Raw genomic sequence first — 15,778 nt, 5'->3', positions numbered from 1 at the left:
ATAGCGTTAACAACAACTGTAAAACTTAATAAATTTTAAAAGTCTTAAGCAAGCCAAATTTTAGTAAGTAATTCAGTAAGACGGTGCAGTATCAGAAATGAATAGAAAGAACTATAAGCCATGGCAACAGAACGCCTAAGGATGGGGAGTCTCAGATATTGATTTATCTTATTCTATAAATGTGGGGAGCGATGACTGGCATAGGTGCCAGACGGAACCACTTTGTTTCAATGAGCAGGAACAGAGCATTCGTTTATGAAAGCTGCAACCTCATCCTCAGACAAATCGATGAGCGGAACGCGATGGCAGTGTGCTTTGTTGATTTGCCTATTTATTTCAAGCAAAGCATCAAGGAAGAAAGAACTGGTGCTTTTCCGGAGAATAGACTGAAGAGGTGTTTCTAGGGCTTCCATCCACGTGAGTGAGTCTATTTCTCCAACGTTTCGAGGTTCGACACGTTCCTCGTGATCAGGGAATGATTCTGATTACATGACCGTGGCCTGTATTTATACCTGTATCGCAGTTGTGATCTCTTTCCATTGGTTGGCCTCAACTTGCGTCCTCTAATTACTTACACCTTTATAACCCAGAGCTGCTTCTGGGAAAAATCAAATCTAAAGATTTTACATTTTGAAGACTTGAAAAATTTCCACTCAATCATAATTATCGTGGCAGATAAATGTTTCGTCATTGCAATTTACACCACAAAATAATGCGTAGTTTAAATATTTTCTAAATAGAGCATAAAATTAATACATTTTTTGTGCTGCTTACATGCTGTGCTACAACGGGTTAAATTTGGTTAATAGTTTTCATCACTGCCCCTCAAGTATTGCTAAGCGCGTACCTGGTGTTTCTATTGAAATGCCGCTTTTACAATCGTATTACAGTTTCCTCTTTAGATATTCAGTCCTAATAATGGGATTTTAGGCAGAATATTTCTGCTTCATCAAAAAGTTTGTCTTTTTTAAATGCAATCCAATGCTCGGCAATGGTCGACTTGGTCGGTTGGGCTAGACGTAAGTAGCGACGATGTTCCTTGAGTCGCGTGCCAATGGTGCGGCCAGTCTGCCTGACATATAACTTCCCGCAATCTTAAGGCCGCTATACATGGTGAATGATCATGCGAATGATCATGCGAATAATCATGCTGAATGATTACGTGATCATTCACAGGATCATGCGAGCAAAATAGAACATGTTCTAATTTTCACTGAATGATCATGCACATGAAGGTTCATTCGCGAATTGTTGCGTTATGCAAGGTGAATGATCATGCGCATAATCATGCTGAATGATCATGCGAATGAAATCATTCGCCGTGTATAGCGGCCTTTACGGCACTTGGTAGACTCCAGGCTGGAAAGACTCGGAAGACCCAACTGAAAACCCGAGAAAACGTTATTCAATTTATGAATGCATTATGACAAAGCATACTCTTAGTCCGTATGTCGAAAATAATCTATTTAAATAGCTTTCCTTGAGGTAGACATGCTCAACTTTTTATCCAAATAGCATGGGTGATAACTGAAACTTGCAAAAAAAATAGTTTATGATCAAGACGAATAAGATCTATATGAAGCCTATATTTGTATTACTTCCTGAATTTTTCGTTCGAATCGAAAAAGAAGTAAAAAATATTGATGTGACTCAAAGATGGAAAGATTTAAAATTTGCATCCGCACTCTTTGCTAATTACTTGCGCTGAAAATCTTGCTTATTATTCATACACGAAAGAATGGAGGTATGGAACGAAATATTTCACATGTACCCATGTTGGCGACACAAAAAATTGCTAAAACTTACCGGCCTCGGTGGCGGCGGGGTAACGGTCTCGCCTGCCAAAGAAGAGGTCGTGGGTTCGAGTCCCACCTGGGTAGGTTTCCCCGGTCCAGGGCATGGTTCTTTGTGTACGTTTACTTGTTATATTTATTGAACACCCCGGTGTAAAATGGCCAATAAGAGCTATATCCGGTGGTTTGAAAATGAAATAAAAATAAAGTAATATAATGACTATGAATTGTGACGGAACGGCTTATCATAATAACTCGGCCGATAAAAAAAGAAAGTACATATCAGTATAGAGAGCATAGCTCAGGGGAGTAAAAATGTTCACCCTGAAACCATGAGTAATTCATTTTCTTTGGCGATGAAACCTTTTATGCACACCATACGATATGTTTAATTTCTTTTTACATTCCACGCACGAATACCTATTGCCCGCGAATGCCTCCTGTGGCTGAACATGTAGTGCCCTCAAGGGAGGGGGTAAAATTGAACAAAAGCGTAGAACGGTGATGGAAAGTTCGGTGAAAATATCCATGAAACAAATAGTAAAATGGGATACGACCGATGAAATTTCATAAAAAACGTGGAAAAACGCAAAAACAAAAACAACGTGGCAGTAAAACAAAGAATGGAGTAAATTACCGTCATGAGAATGCGGCGATAGACGAGGGAGGTATAAAGGGCGTATTGGAAAAGGTGGAAAGCGAGAGCAGGGAAAAACGAAGTTTTAACGCACATGAGGATTCCCAGATCCCGTTGGGCGTAAAAGAGCCATAGCGGTTCCTCACCATTCTGTGGAGGGCGTGAAAATGTGTATGACACGCGTGTTGCTTCTATTTGAATAAAGGCCATATATTTCCACTCATGCTATTTTCAATTCCGGAGGATGCATTCCCTATAGGATTGGATGGTAAGCTTTGGAATGAGGCACCGAAAAGAGAATTTTCTCAAACATAACGGTTTTATACATGATGTCGTCATTCGGTAAGGGCTTTGACCGTTCGTCCATTAGACAAAATAAGTGGAGGCATGCGCCAGGGATGGAAATTTTTACTTTATTTTGAAGGACTTCATGCTTTTCTGTAGTGAGTATTCTCGGGAAATTTTTCTTTGGACTGTCTGATACAGGAGGCAAACGAAATGAGATGATCAGAGAAAACATTCAAAATGATAAATTTAGAAACGAAGTCGACAAAACAGGAGAGGCCTTAAGTGCCACGGAGGGTATATAATTTTGAAAACTCTACCCACTGAACTCTACCCGCTGTCGTTTCTCCTAGAAACGATGCCATAGCTAGGCGTCGAAACGTCGGCTACGGTCTTTTCTCCGAGTAGATCACACAGGACGACTTCAGCTTTACTTGATTTAATGATTGCAATCGAGAAAATAGTCTGAAATTATCTTGCCACCTATGATATGATCTAGATATTCCCATGATGGCATAATTCCTCAATTCAGTCCATTGTTTTTTTGGAAAAATCCCTTCACGGGTTATCAGCAGGAGAAAGGGCAGTCTAAGGAGTAATCAAAGGCTGTTTTGTGTTTCGGGTGTACAACGACGAATAACAAAGACTTGAGTGGGGACCGTGGGAGGTCATCTATTCGACGAAAAATGGGGAGATATGATGAATGGGGATATCTGGCCCTTGTTATTTTAATGCAGGCTCAAAATATTAAAATATATATACCTGAAATAATGTCTCTTAAATGGGAAACGTAAGCAAAAATTTAGAATTCAATCCAAGCTTGAAGCTGCTAAGTTGTGAAAGGAATACATAATAATAATGGAACAAGTTTAGTTATTTCGACAGATTTATCATAGATGACCGATTTCGGCTCTGGGGTCATTATAAGCCATTAAAAATGTCCTAAGAGTCGAAACCGGTCGCGTCAAATAAATCCGTGGAAATAATTCAAAATTTTCTACTATTGTTTTGACAAATATTTCAATCATTATTTGGATGCAAAGGAGCAAATATTCTCACATATAGTAAAGTGATAATGAATAAAAATTTTGAAATGCCAATAGATAGTAAAAAATAGTTTGATAAATAAATTCCAGGAAACCATGCACTTGAGAGCTCCCTGTAAAACGGATTGAGGAAACTTGCGGTATGCGGTGCAATATTTTTTAACATTCAGAGCTGGAGGCCTTCGCCAGTATTTTGCGGCGAGTTTGAGTGTTAATATCGAAAAATCAAACATATATCGATCAACAGAAGTTTCACATGAAGAGAAATATAGTCAAGCACTGTGGGGGTAACGATATTTTTGTCTAAAAAAATCCATTCGAAATTTTGTCGTCAAATATTTTGTTGCATTTGGTCCAAAAAATACCTGCTTATCCATTTTTTAATGTATGTAAATGTAAAAAATGAAGAATTTCGAACAGTACCAACTATTTGCTTTTATTTTGTGTAGTCCCCATATTCTTAGGACGAAAAAGTTGATCCCTCGAACCCAGTAGACCAGTAGATATGAGTTAAAAGTCACCGACAATTTCATGGTATACTTCTGGGTAGCGATCAAATGATACTTTCATTTACGCCTTGTGGGCAGGGTAGGGATAGAAGAATCGAGAGAAACCCAGCATTGCCATTCTCCTGCTCTTAACAAAAGGTGCCAAGGGGACCACGGCTTAAGATCCCATCAGACTGAAGTTCTGTGCTTCACAAAAGTATAGCCCTTCACAATGCAATGAAGAAGGGATATAGTGCCCCATGAAAAGTTCTACCGCCGAAATTCGAACCCGCACCCACTGAATGCGAAACTAGCACTCTTTCCCCCACACCAACCCGATCCAGGAGCAAAACTACTTCAAGGGAAAATAATCAGCCAAGAGGCACACAATTCTCTTCTTAACTGTGGTAAAAATATAGCTCAGGAAATTAAAAAGACTAGTTTCAACCACACTGCGGACAGGGATCGCTAATTACCTTCAGAATTCCTAGGACGGCGGCGGAGGAAAAAAATAGGCGAAGTTCCCCTCTTTTATGATGACACTAGATTTTCTCTCCACCCAGTGGACGGCCGGTGGATGAAATGAAGCCGGCGTGCATATTATGTCCCTTCGGAGGCCAAACTTAATAATTCTTTTTTCGTCCCAGTTGCCCAGACCTCCCCCTCCGCCGTCGCCGCCAACTTCCCCGCCCGAGCCCCTTGTTTGGCTCCATCCGCAGCTCGTTTGCCGCGAAATTGGATTTGAGAAATCTCCGGAAATGCATTTTAAACGGGAGTGTGGGAACTTGCCTTCATTCCCCCCCCTCCCCCCTATCGTTCCAGAATCCCCTCTTCAGTTTCAATCTCTCTCCCACCGTCATCCCTGGCCCACAATCCATACTACATCAACCCAAGTGTTTCTCCAGTGAGATACGCATGGAGTTTAACGCATGGCGATTCATTTTTACTATAGGATATAGTAATATTTCTGTGTCATATGAAATCGATATTTTTCAAACATTTCTATATTCAGTAAGAGTGATTGTTTGCAGCTCGGTTGTGTATACTGTATTAAGCTATGCAAAATTAAGATCTGTTTTGGTTGGAATATGCTAATTTATCTGAATATATTTTTTGATAATATCCTTTATATATGTATTTTTATGAAAAATTTCGTAAGTGCCACTCGCAAATTTGTATGACACTGACAAGTCCAAGTGGCTTAGTGGGACCTAGGTGGACGAATTAATATTTAACTATTTAATGTACATTGTCTTCTTGTATAAAGAAATTGAATTCTTCTTGAAAAAAAATAATTATTGTTACTATTATTATTAAATCGTTGCAAGTAGTAGTAGCCATTGACCTGTTGGTAGCATGAACATACTCTGAAAAACAATTGAAAATATTATTATGATTAAATAATCCTTGGAGTATAGGTCGTATATTATGCAAAAAAGTTGTTAGCCAACGTTTCGGTTTCTTTTAAAACCGTCACCAGGACTTAGTTTTGCACATATTAGTTTTTTCAATAAATTAATATGTGCAAATCTAAGCCCTGATGAATGTTTTAAAATAAACCGAAACGTTGGCTAACAATTTTTTCGCGTTATATATGACCTGTACTTCAGGAATTATTTAATCATTAATTATATGAGGTCACGATAAGAGAAAAAAGAAAATATTATATGAAACCCTTCGAATCTACTTCTTTAACAGATTTTTTTAAAACTTCGAAACTTTTTCGGGAAGGGATCAAATATTTTTGGTGGTAGGTCCCTTATAGTCCTGTGCAAGAAGGAATCGAGGAAACGGTACAGATGTGCTCAGGAAATAACGGGAATTTCAGTTTTTTGATGTATAATATTCATTTATTTCTCTAAATTAATGCTGTTGCCTTCAAAAGACTCCCCATTAAATATTCGCTATATCAGATAATAAAAATAATTTCTTTTACTTTTTCCATGTTTTCATCGGTTTTCCATGTCATGTTCGTCATCTTTAAAGTTTTCACGGCCACCTTAGAAACGCTTTAAACACTCGTAAAACCTTAGTTTACAAATAGAAGACTCACCATGGGTCTTTTCTAACTGTTCACACGCTTTAATAGGTATACAACATTTTCTGTTATTCTTTGCTTTGAAATCATTCTTAGTTCCTATTATTTCAATTACCGATAAACGCCGAGCTCATAAAAATACGTCTAACCTCATCAGTTACCATAGACGAAGTAAACAGTGGATGAAGCCGAAAATTTTATCATACGTCAGGAGTAGGCTTGAGTTTTGGAGTTCCGTGCAGCAAGGCAGTGCCTTCAAATGAAAACGAATCTCCTTTTGAACCGTTTTTAAAAACTTGGCCGCTGACTTGATACGTGCCTTTTAAAAATGCATAACAAATTAAATTCTTGTGATTTTATGTCAGAGCAATGCATGTTGGTCAGGAAATTAACACGACAAGTGTTTTTCAGCCAATTAGTAATGAGGAATTAGGTCAAAGGTGATTCAAAAAGGATTAATGAGTGTTAAGCGTATGATTCTTGAAATCTCAAAATGCTGAAGATTTTATTCTAAAATGTCAATTACTTCATTTGAATTGATCACAACGGCATAAAAAAACGATCATCTCATTTTACCTTAAATATTCGCGAAACTAATGAAGCAATCTAGTTATTATGACATTATGTCCATGGGCATTCCTTAGGCCATTCATTTCCCTTGGTATGCTTACCTTATATAGTCATAAGAAATGAAAACGTTTAGCATTCTGCATTACCAAACTGCTCAAATTGATAAGTTCTCTTAAGATCATCTTCCAACAGAGGTAACAGGAGCATCATTTTTTTCATTGTTTCAAGAAAAAAAGCTTCGAATGTCAAATAACCAAAATCATATCGCAAGCATACTATCTTTAATATCGAACGATATGAACTGCATATGTCTCGATTACGAATGACATCTATCGGCAGGGTACAATGGTTTCATAAAAAGAAGTTTGATTCATGTCTCGCAAACGAAAATAATTCATGACCTACTTACATTCATATGACAATGAGTGATGAGTTCGGGGATATGTTTTTTTTATCTGCCGACGTTTTTATACGTGTCAACAAGGTGGCAAAAAAGAATGACTGGGAAGGCTCGTTTGCCCTAGTTATTCCTGACGAATGATCGAGCAGGATTTCGAGTGACGGTTGCGGAGAGAATGCGTTGTCACATATTTGTTCAATCGATGACGTCGAACAGCTTTCACTTGATTTCGCAACCAAACCTTTTGTCAGCGCACAGTTGCGGCTTAGGTGAGGTCTCCCTTTTGTCTAAGTCAATGCGGAGCCGGAAAGCTCCCCGGCGGCAATCTCAACTATTAATTGTGGAACAAGGCTTCGTGCACCTCAGGCAGCTAACCAACCGGGGCTACTCAAGTGCCTACCGTTAGATCACTACGCCGAAGAAATAGTGTGGGGTTTTCTGTGAAGGAAGGAAGAAACAGTTCATTTCCAGGTCCAGAATGATTTACATGAAAATATAAAATATATGAACGAAATCAGATTTCTCTACTACTGTGAAATCACGATGACGAAGAGGTTCTGAGAAATCTTAGGTATGAAGAAAGATTGTCTGAGGTTTTCCTGGCGTATGGTGATGTTGGAGGTGTTTCGGGTTTCCCACCGGATGAGGTTCTCCATCTCTGCCTACGTTTCGATGGCCGTGTCGTCCATCGTCATCAAGGAATAAAATACGGAACAGAGGAAGAAAGAATAAAATACAGGAAACTGAAGAAAATAGCTTTGGAAAGGGGAAAACGGAGAGCCGCAACCTTTTTAAGGACTGCAGTAGTATGACTGAATACGATTCCACAAACTTAAATAAGCCAAGCCTGATTTTCGCGGATCGACAACCGCCGTTGAATTTCATGCATAGAACGAATAAATATTTGCATTTAAACATTTTAGGCATTAAAATCTAGGGTATTATCTCTATCCGGTTATCGAAACGCCGTCGGTTTTCTTGTCATTTTGCACTGATTTTTATGCTTTTGCAATAAAAGACAATTTTCTGTGCATAAACTTGCATTGTAGCTTACTTGTCAGATATATTTGTTTGCCAGGGCAGCCATATGTATTCTAATTTATTATTTTTTTGCGATAACGTATTTATTTCCAACTTCCCATTAAACCGCACACAACGGCTTTCCTAACCGTGGTTCCAAATTTAACAATGCACGACACAAACAACAATGCCCAAGGAACCATCTACCCAAGCGGGACTCGAACCCACGACCTTCGGTTTGGCAGGCGAGGACACTACCATAAATTAATAGAGAAAGGAAGAAGTGGATAAGAAGACATAACAGATGAGTGTTAAAAGAAAATTTAAAGTAAGACGCGTTTCAACCGTTGGGTCATTATCAAGTACAAATAAGCCTGTGGAAAAGTGCCATCTCTATTTTCTTTTGACACTTATAGGATGTCATTGCACTACATTTCGCCTTCTTCTGTTACTTTTATAAGCCATAACAGAAAAAGGAAGAGGACAATAGTGATGTGGTAGAAGTAAAATGCCAGAAATCAGAGGGTAAAAAAGCGGCCTAACTGAGAATCAAACCCGTAACCTCTGGATGGAGTTTTAATTCATATGCATGCATTGAAAACGTATTTATTTTTAAATTTTTTCAGCTAGTGCAGTAGAGTTCAGGGAAAGTAAGAGATTTTCGCTTTGACCACTCATGCCGCGGAATGGAAGTAAGAGCATTACGTTCGTTGCAGCAGCTGGCCTTTTGTCTTCTTTGACTCAGAGACTTGGTCAATTGACAGCGCGTACAATTGGCTCCAGGCCCTCAGGCATCCGGGCGAGTTTGCAAACACGCAACTGTGCCTATGCACACACCAAACATAAAACATGCCAAGCGGATAGCTGGAGGGCAATATCGAAGGAATCCTCGAAGTGGGGTTATTCTCGGTATGCGTGGACACAAGGTAATAGGGTAGTTTCCTTCATCAAAGAAAACGAAAGGCATTGTTTGCGATTCCTTACCCACCACTGGTGTATCCATGATATAAAATTATTTGGCTTTAGAAATCCCAGTTTAGACGAATTTAATTCTTCAAATCAGGTCAAATTTAACCTTATTTGAAAAAGTCCAGATCGGCGCCCATGCGATGCCACTCCACGTGAAGTCACAGGGACCTAGCTTCTATACGAGTAGATAGAAGTTTTGCATCGTCTGAGATTACCAATGCATGCATGAGGCACATAGCTCAGGGAAACATCTCCTAACAATTACCTTATAATATTGCCAATTGACGGAAAGTTTCCTTCGCGTGATAGGGTAATAATAATCCTTATTTAAGACTAGCGCTACCTGTTAGCAGGGTACTCTGCTACCTGCTAGCAGCCTGCATCGTAGCAGCGCCCAGCGCTGCCCGTGTGACGTCATTCTGGTTCCCGCTACCGCAAAGTGAGGTGACCTCGCCCCAAGGTCACCTCACTTTGTGGTGCACAATTATCTTTCGATTTCGGCAATAAAAAAATAATAGGAAACCACCCCATTGCACATTCATAAGTATCACCGAACGAAAGAATAAAACGAGGCAAATCATAGATGCGTTTGAACCAAATAGAGATAGGGATAAAAGCTGAATGAATAAATAAGAAGGCATTTTAATGGTGATCCAAAAACCTAATGTTGAAGTCTTTAAACTCTCAAGGAAATAACAGAAATTGGGTATGATTATAGGTTTCTTGGAAAATCGAGATCCTGGCTATTGTAGTCGGAGGATATTGAAAATATTTTCAAAATTCTTTGCTAGGGATTGATCATTTTTTAATCAATTTAAATACGGATACATTTTTTGTTATTATGATTTATTTTTTATAGTTATTGTCCTCTGTTTTTGTTTTTTATTCGTAATTATGAACACTTTTCTGGGCATAAATTTGCATTTATGTTCCGATGTTTTTGTTTATGCTATGCTACCGTATCGGTCGGCAGCCCTACAAAAGGGTGGCCTTCTGGAGTGCATAATCTCATTACATTATTGTTAATGTTTATTGTATGATCTAAATTACAGTTTCTTATTTCATTTTTCAGTTTATACCAATCCAATTTTACCCACATATTCTCCTTCAAACAGCAAAACACCCTCATTAATTTTACTTAAAATTGATTTGTGCTACCTGTATGCAAACTTAAAAAAATGCTTTCTGGAAATAAAAAGTAACATTTCGGATTCATAGGTATTCAATCAACATAAATGAGTTTTAAAGAATAAGACAGAGATTAATGAGGTCGACAGAAAATAATTGTTTGTACCTTTGAAGTTTCTAAACAGAGATTGCCTTTAATGTGCAATACGGTTATAGTAATGAAATATCATTTTCATCCATGTGTATGATTTTATTACATACCTAATCTTGGAAACAGGATCTTTGGTCAAAACAATGACTATTGCTCAATTAAAAGCATCAATTTAATGCATTCAAAATCTATTTCATGTTAAAAATAGCCCTTGCATGATTTTCGAAAAATTTAAAAAAAAAAACATAACAGGGTTTGATAACTTTTAAAACGGCATGAGGAGGATTTTATCACGGCTCTATTTCACATATTGGGACTTGCTATCTGACAGAAATTGACATTTACGGAATTTTTTCTATGTCTTTACCCCTTCTAACTCCTGGAATCGCAGGATTTTATATCGTTTAATCGGTTGTCTCAACCCTCAAAGCTTGGGTCTGTCATCATCCCGAATATACATTGGTTTAAAAGCAGTTAAGATCAGGAGAACTCTAGGGTGCTAATATAGTTGTTCAAGGGGGATACATAAGTTGTGTCCCTTCATTCATAATGTTTTGGTACCGGATAAATACAGAAAACAACTATTTACAAACTTTTCCGCCATACATAAAAAAATAAATCATGTAATGTTAAATACAGTTTTTCCTCATTGAAAATGATGTCTATGTCTCATATATTCTCACACATTATATTCTTTGTGGAATCCAGCTCTTGCACTAATATAATAAGATAATTCAATAACCATTAAGTGAGATGCAATTTATACATTCTCAGTGTTAAATCCAGTCCATATATAGTATTGACTCGATAATTTTCTAAGAAAAATGACTAATCACTTTCACCCCTCAAAAAATTTAAACATAAAATGAATAACAATTTAAAATTAAACGGAGTGAGCAATCCTTAGGAATAGAATTGCACATGGGAATTTGGAAATATTGTTCTTCATTATTTACTATCAAGGACAGGAGAATACTTTTAAATTATATAACAAATACACTCGGCCGGTATAACATGACACGTTGGATGCTACACTCCACCGGTAAAACTGACGAGCTGCTGAAGAACGATGACGGAAATTAAAGGTAACATGAGCAAATACGTACAAAAAAATACAATAGAGACTTAAATTGTAATTCCGTTGGGATGAAAAAGTGCGAAGTTTTAATTTTAAATCGATAATTGGAAACAGAGGGATGAAACAAGAACTGGTCAACGTGATGAACTCAAATATTTTTTTTTCACGGAGTCATCAAGAGGAAAATAATCCACAAAGCCAATTAGCTTAATCCATCTGCATGTGAGTGGCGTGAAATTGACATTTGACTTTTAAATATTAATCAAAATTTAGACTTTTGTTAGCATGTGAGTTATTGGAGATTATTCCATATCACTAAACAAGTTGTGAATCCTGTGAAGAGGAGCAAGATCTTAATAATCATTTGTAATACGCGCTATATTGGTATCCATCTATGGGAGAGAATTAGTGAAATTCTAGAGCATAGAACGGAATATTCGAAATCCCACACAACTATTATGGGTTTTTTAAATGTCAAGATCAATTTTTGAGAGCCGTTTCGCACCTTATTAAAATTTTAATAAAAATAGGTTATTGATTAAGAAATGGGTGATCGAAGAATGAACTAAGATAGTAGATAACTAGACTCATAAGTGACATTTAAATAAAGATAATTAATTTAAATGAAGCTGAACTATGATATGAGCATGAAAATGTTAAGTTAAAAACAGGAAATAATGGCTTAATCTGTGCATAGTAGGTAAACATGAAATGGCTTCGTTATTATGAGATTTCATATGATAATTTCCACGGCAATTGTGTAATAAGCTAAATTCTTCCATATCATTATTATAATTTACGAGTGATGATTTTGTATTTCCTTTTTAGAATTAATCGACGCTTTTACTGATTTTGATAAACAAAAACACAGATGTAGAAATATATTTTCAACTAGCCTGGTATTATTACTATCAAAGACAGGACAGTGCTTTACTTTACATAACAAATGCACTCCGCTGGTATAACATCACACGTTGGATACTACACTCCACAGGTAACACTGACGAGCTGCTGAAGAGCAATGAGGGAAATTAAAGGTAACAGGTGCAAATACGTATTAAATAAATATTGACCACCATCAGGGGCACAAAATCGACATCTAATTGGCAATTTCAACCGAACCCAAGACATAACTGTACAGTTACATGGGTAAGGGCAAACAATGGAGAATTTACTAGGGAATGTTTTAATAGGTGAATTTAATTTAGTTTTTAGTTGGTGAATGGGTGAATTTATTAATGAGCGTGAAGATCCCAAAAGTAAGAGAACGTTCATAAAACATGTTTTCAATTGATCATTGTATTTTTCTAAGGTTTTCTTCTTCGCCAGTTGAGCAGTGGAAACGAGACTCCAGGGCAGGCTCGCAAGGACACACTCCTGGGGCAGGGACTATAAGCGCGAGCTTTTCTCCTCTGCATCCAGAAGGGGAAGGACGGGAAGGAACAAGGAAGGAGGCGCCGCCGCGATGGGAGCCCGACGACGCCTTCTGGGAGAGGATAGGGAAGGAAGGGAAGGGACGAGGAATCCCGCACCGTCACAAAGGCGGGCGGGTCCTACTACTTACGGAACTAAGCTTACGCAATTAATATTCTACCGATCCTAGTGGATTTTCCTATGAGGAAGAAAAATCCTACGATCGAATCGGTAGATCGTCAGTGGAGCAGTTTTACTGGCTATTCTGGCAGCATTTTCCGATCGAATGTATAAAGAATACTTTGTAAACAACCCAACTAATGTGGAAGAAAACCCGAGAAGCATGATGGGATTGAGCTATCACCGCGGAAACGTTCGATTTAAAATGCTTTCTATTAAAGTCCACATTGTGAAAAATATAAAAACAAAAATAAATCTATGTATTGGTAATTAATGGTGCTAATAAAAGCAATAGTTTTGGGTACTTGCAAAAGCAATGAGTAAATGCATTATCATTCGATAACACATAACTATAAGATAATTTAGAACTATTTCCGTATAGGATATAGCCATTTAAAATGTGCCTATCATCAAAAAGTGAAATGATAGCGCATAAATTAATGGCCATCCATCATGTGGAAGATGATAAGAAAATATCACCTACTCTCATGAGAGAATAATTCTAAAGCATTACATTTCCTATTTATTCCCGCAGCTAAAAATGTATTTTTGACTGTGGTGAAAGAATCTCTGCAAAACTCTGTGATATATATCTCGATGAATAATAATTGATTCAGATATACAAATATCACTAAATCGGATTGATTGGTACTTATATTAAGAATGATTTAGAAATACTACTTCCAAATATATGAGTCGAAAGAAGTAGTTATATAATTTTGCAAGATCTCCTCTTTGTTTCCCCAATAAGGCCATCGCTTTAAACACAGATTGTTAGATGCATAAGTTTGAGAATTTTAGTCTTTCCTTGGAAATATAGGAGTATTAGTTTGATGAATTCCCAGATTTGTACCCTGGAGTGTCTTAAAATATAAACGTAACAAAATGAAAAAATTTATCAACCAATAATAACGAAATGCTGAAACCATACAAGTAAACAAAGGTATGTAGTTTACGTAGTGTAATGTAGATGTCAGTATCACGAGCATCTAAGATGGCTCTAAGACAGTTAATGACTATGCATACGCAATAATACGCAATAATTAGAATAGTCGGGCGGAGAGAAAGAAGAGGTTGTAAGTGCCAAGAGTCAATTGGAGAATCGTCACAAATCGGAGGGATCGAGCGATTGGCATGGCTCCAATAGTGTTTCTATGGATTTAATATTTTCCAATCATTTTCGAAAGATAAGCTCGGTCCATAAAAATATGCATGCAAGTTATGTAGAACATTGCATTCAATTTTATACACGGAAACAGCAGTTAGAAGTATTTATTATGCTATGTATTTGTAAAGAGCGATGTTTACATGACATAACTGTAATTATCGGAACTTAAAAAAAACATAACATGCCGATATGAAAATTAATATGCATATACGAGGTGTTTTTGGAAAATAACGGGAACAAAATTGTTAAATTTCTCGCAAGTTTGAGCAGTTGGATTGCTAATTTAAAAATAATAATATCTTGCTAGTTCTTTTCGGGAAATGCTGCATTTGTAACATTTTCTGCTCGACGTTTCACTCATACTCGGAGTGTTTTCAAGAGAAAAAACATATTGAAAAAGTGCATGGGGAGTATTTTGAAGGCGAACACAGAAATGCAAATGAATGGATGAATTCTTTTCCCATTCAACTAAAATTCCCGTTATTTTCTGGACACACCTCGTATTTTCCCATTCATCGCAGAAGTATTACGTTCATAAAAACGAGTTTAATTAAATGAACGTTGGTGAAATTCTTTTCTAAGTAAACAACGGAGAAAATATTAATTTTTCGTATATTTCACGTACCTTTAATGTCGTGAAAATACTATGCTGTGCATGTCAGAGTTACATTGGTGAAAATTGAAATTTCAATTTAGCAAGAGATAGTTTCTTGATTGTAGATTTCGTGGCCCTAATGTCAGGTGGCACACACGTGTATGTTCCACGTGACGTAATAGAAGATTTGGCTCGACATTTCGTGACCCACTTCTAGTCACTTATTCATGGGAAATGTTCAAGCTCCCATGGCATCATGCGGCAAATTTGGTGACGCTACTCCCACAGGTGAAATATTTCATATAATTTCTATCTTTATGCGTTCATTACATGCTTTTTAGTAGATCGAGAGTAGAAAGAGTAAAAAAGAGGGTCCGAGGATGGAGCCTTGAGTGACACTACATGAAACTGAGAGTCAAGGAGATAGCTCACTACCCTGGCCCTTAACTGGTTAAGTTCTGCTCAAAAAATAGAAATATAACCAATTTTGGGCGGAACTAAAGAAAATGAGGGATTCCAGTTTGGGCAAGCGCTATAATGTTTATTCAATTAAAGGCCTTGCTGAAGTGTTGATGTGTGATAATGTCTCGATAATGGTAAAATAAGGATTCAGGATCATGGATAGCGTAATGATTTGCGCAATGTACCGGAAGACCAAAGGCATATGGTTTGTTTCCCGGTTCAGTGGGATGTTTTCTATTCTCAATTCATGTAAATTTCACCGCCATTTACGGATCAGACTTGAAATATTACAAACTGATAAGGGAAGTTTTATCATATGAGTCACATAAAACAGGAATATATATGGAAATGGGATAA

General features: G+C 37.3%; 1 protein-coding gene across 1 annotated transcript in view; it reads right to left on the bottom strand.

Moving 5' to 3' along the window:
- Window positions 1-15,778, bottom strand: part of LOC124165295 (lachesin-like) — a 1,070,179-nt gene that overhangs the window by 86,231 nt on the left and 968,170 nt on the right. The window lies entirely within an intron of this gene.

This window comes from Ischnura elegans, chromosome 9 (assembly GCF_921293095.1).
Source record: "Ischnura elegans chromosome 9, ioIscEleg1.1, whole genome shotgun sequence".
NCBI classification, from domain to species: Eukaryota; Metazoa; Arthropoda; class Insecta; order Odonata; family Coenagrionidae; genus Ischnura; species Ischnura elegans.
The sequence above is the reverse complement of the archived record's forward strand: the minus strand, read 5'-3'. Positions and strand labels throughout refer to the sequence as shown.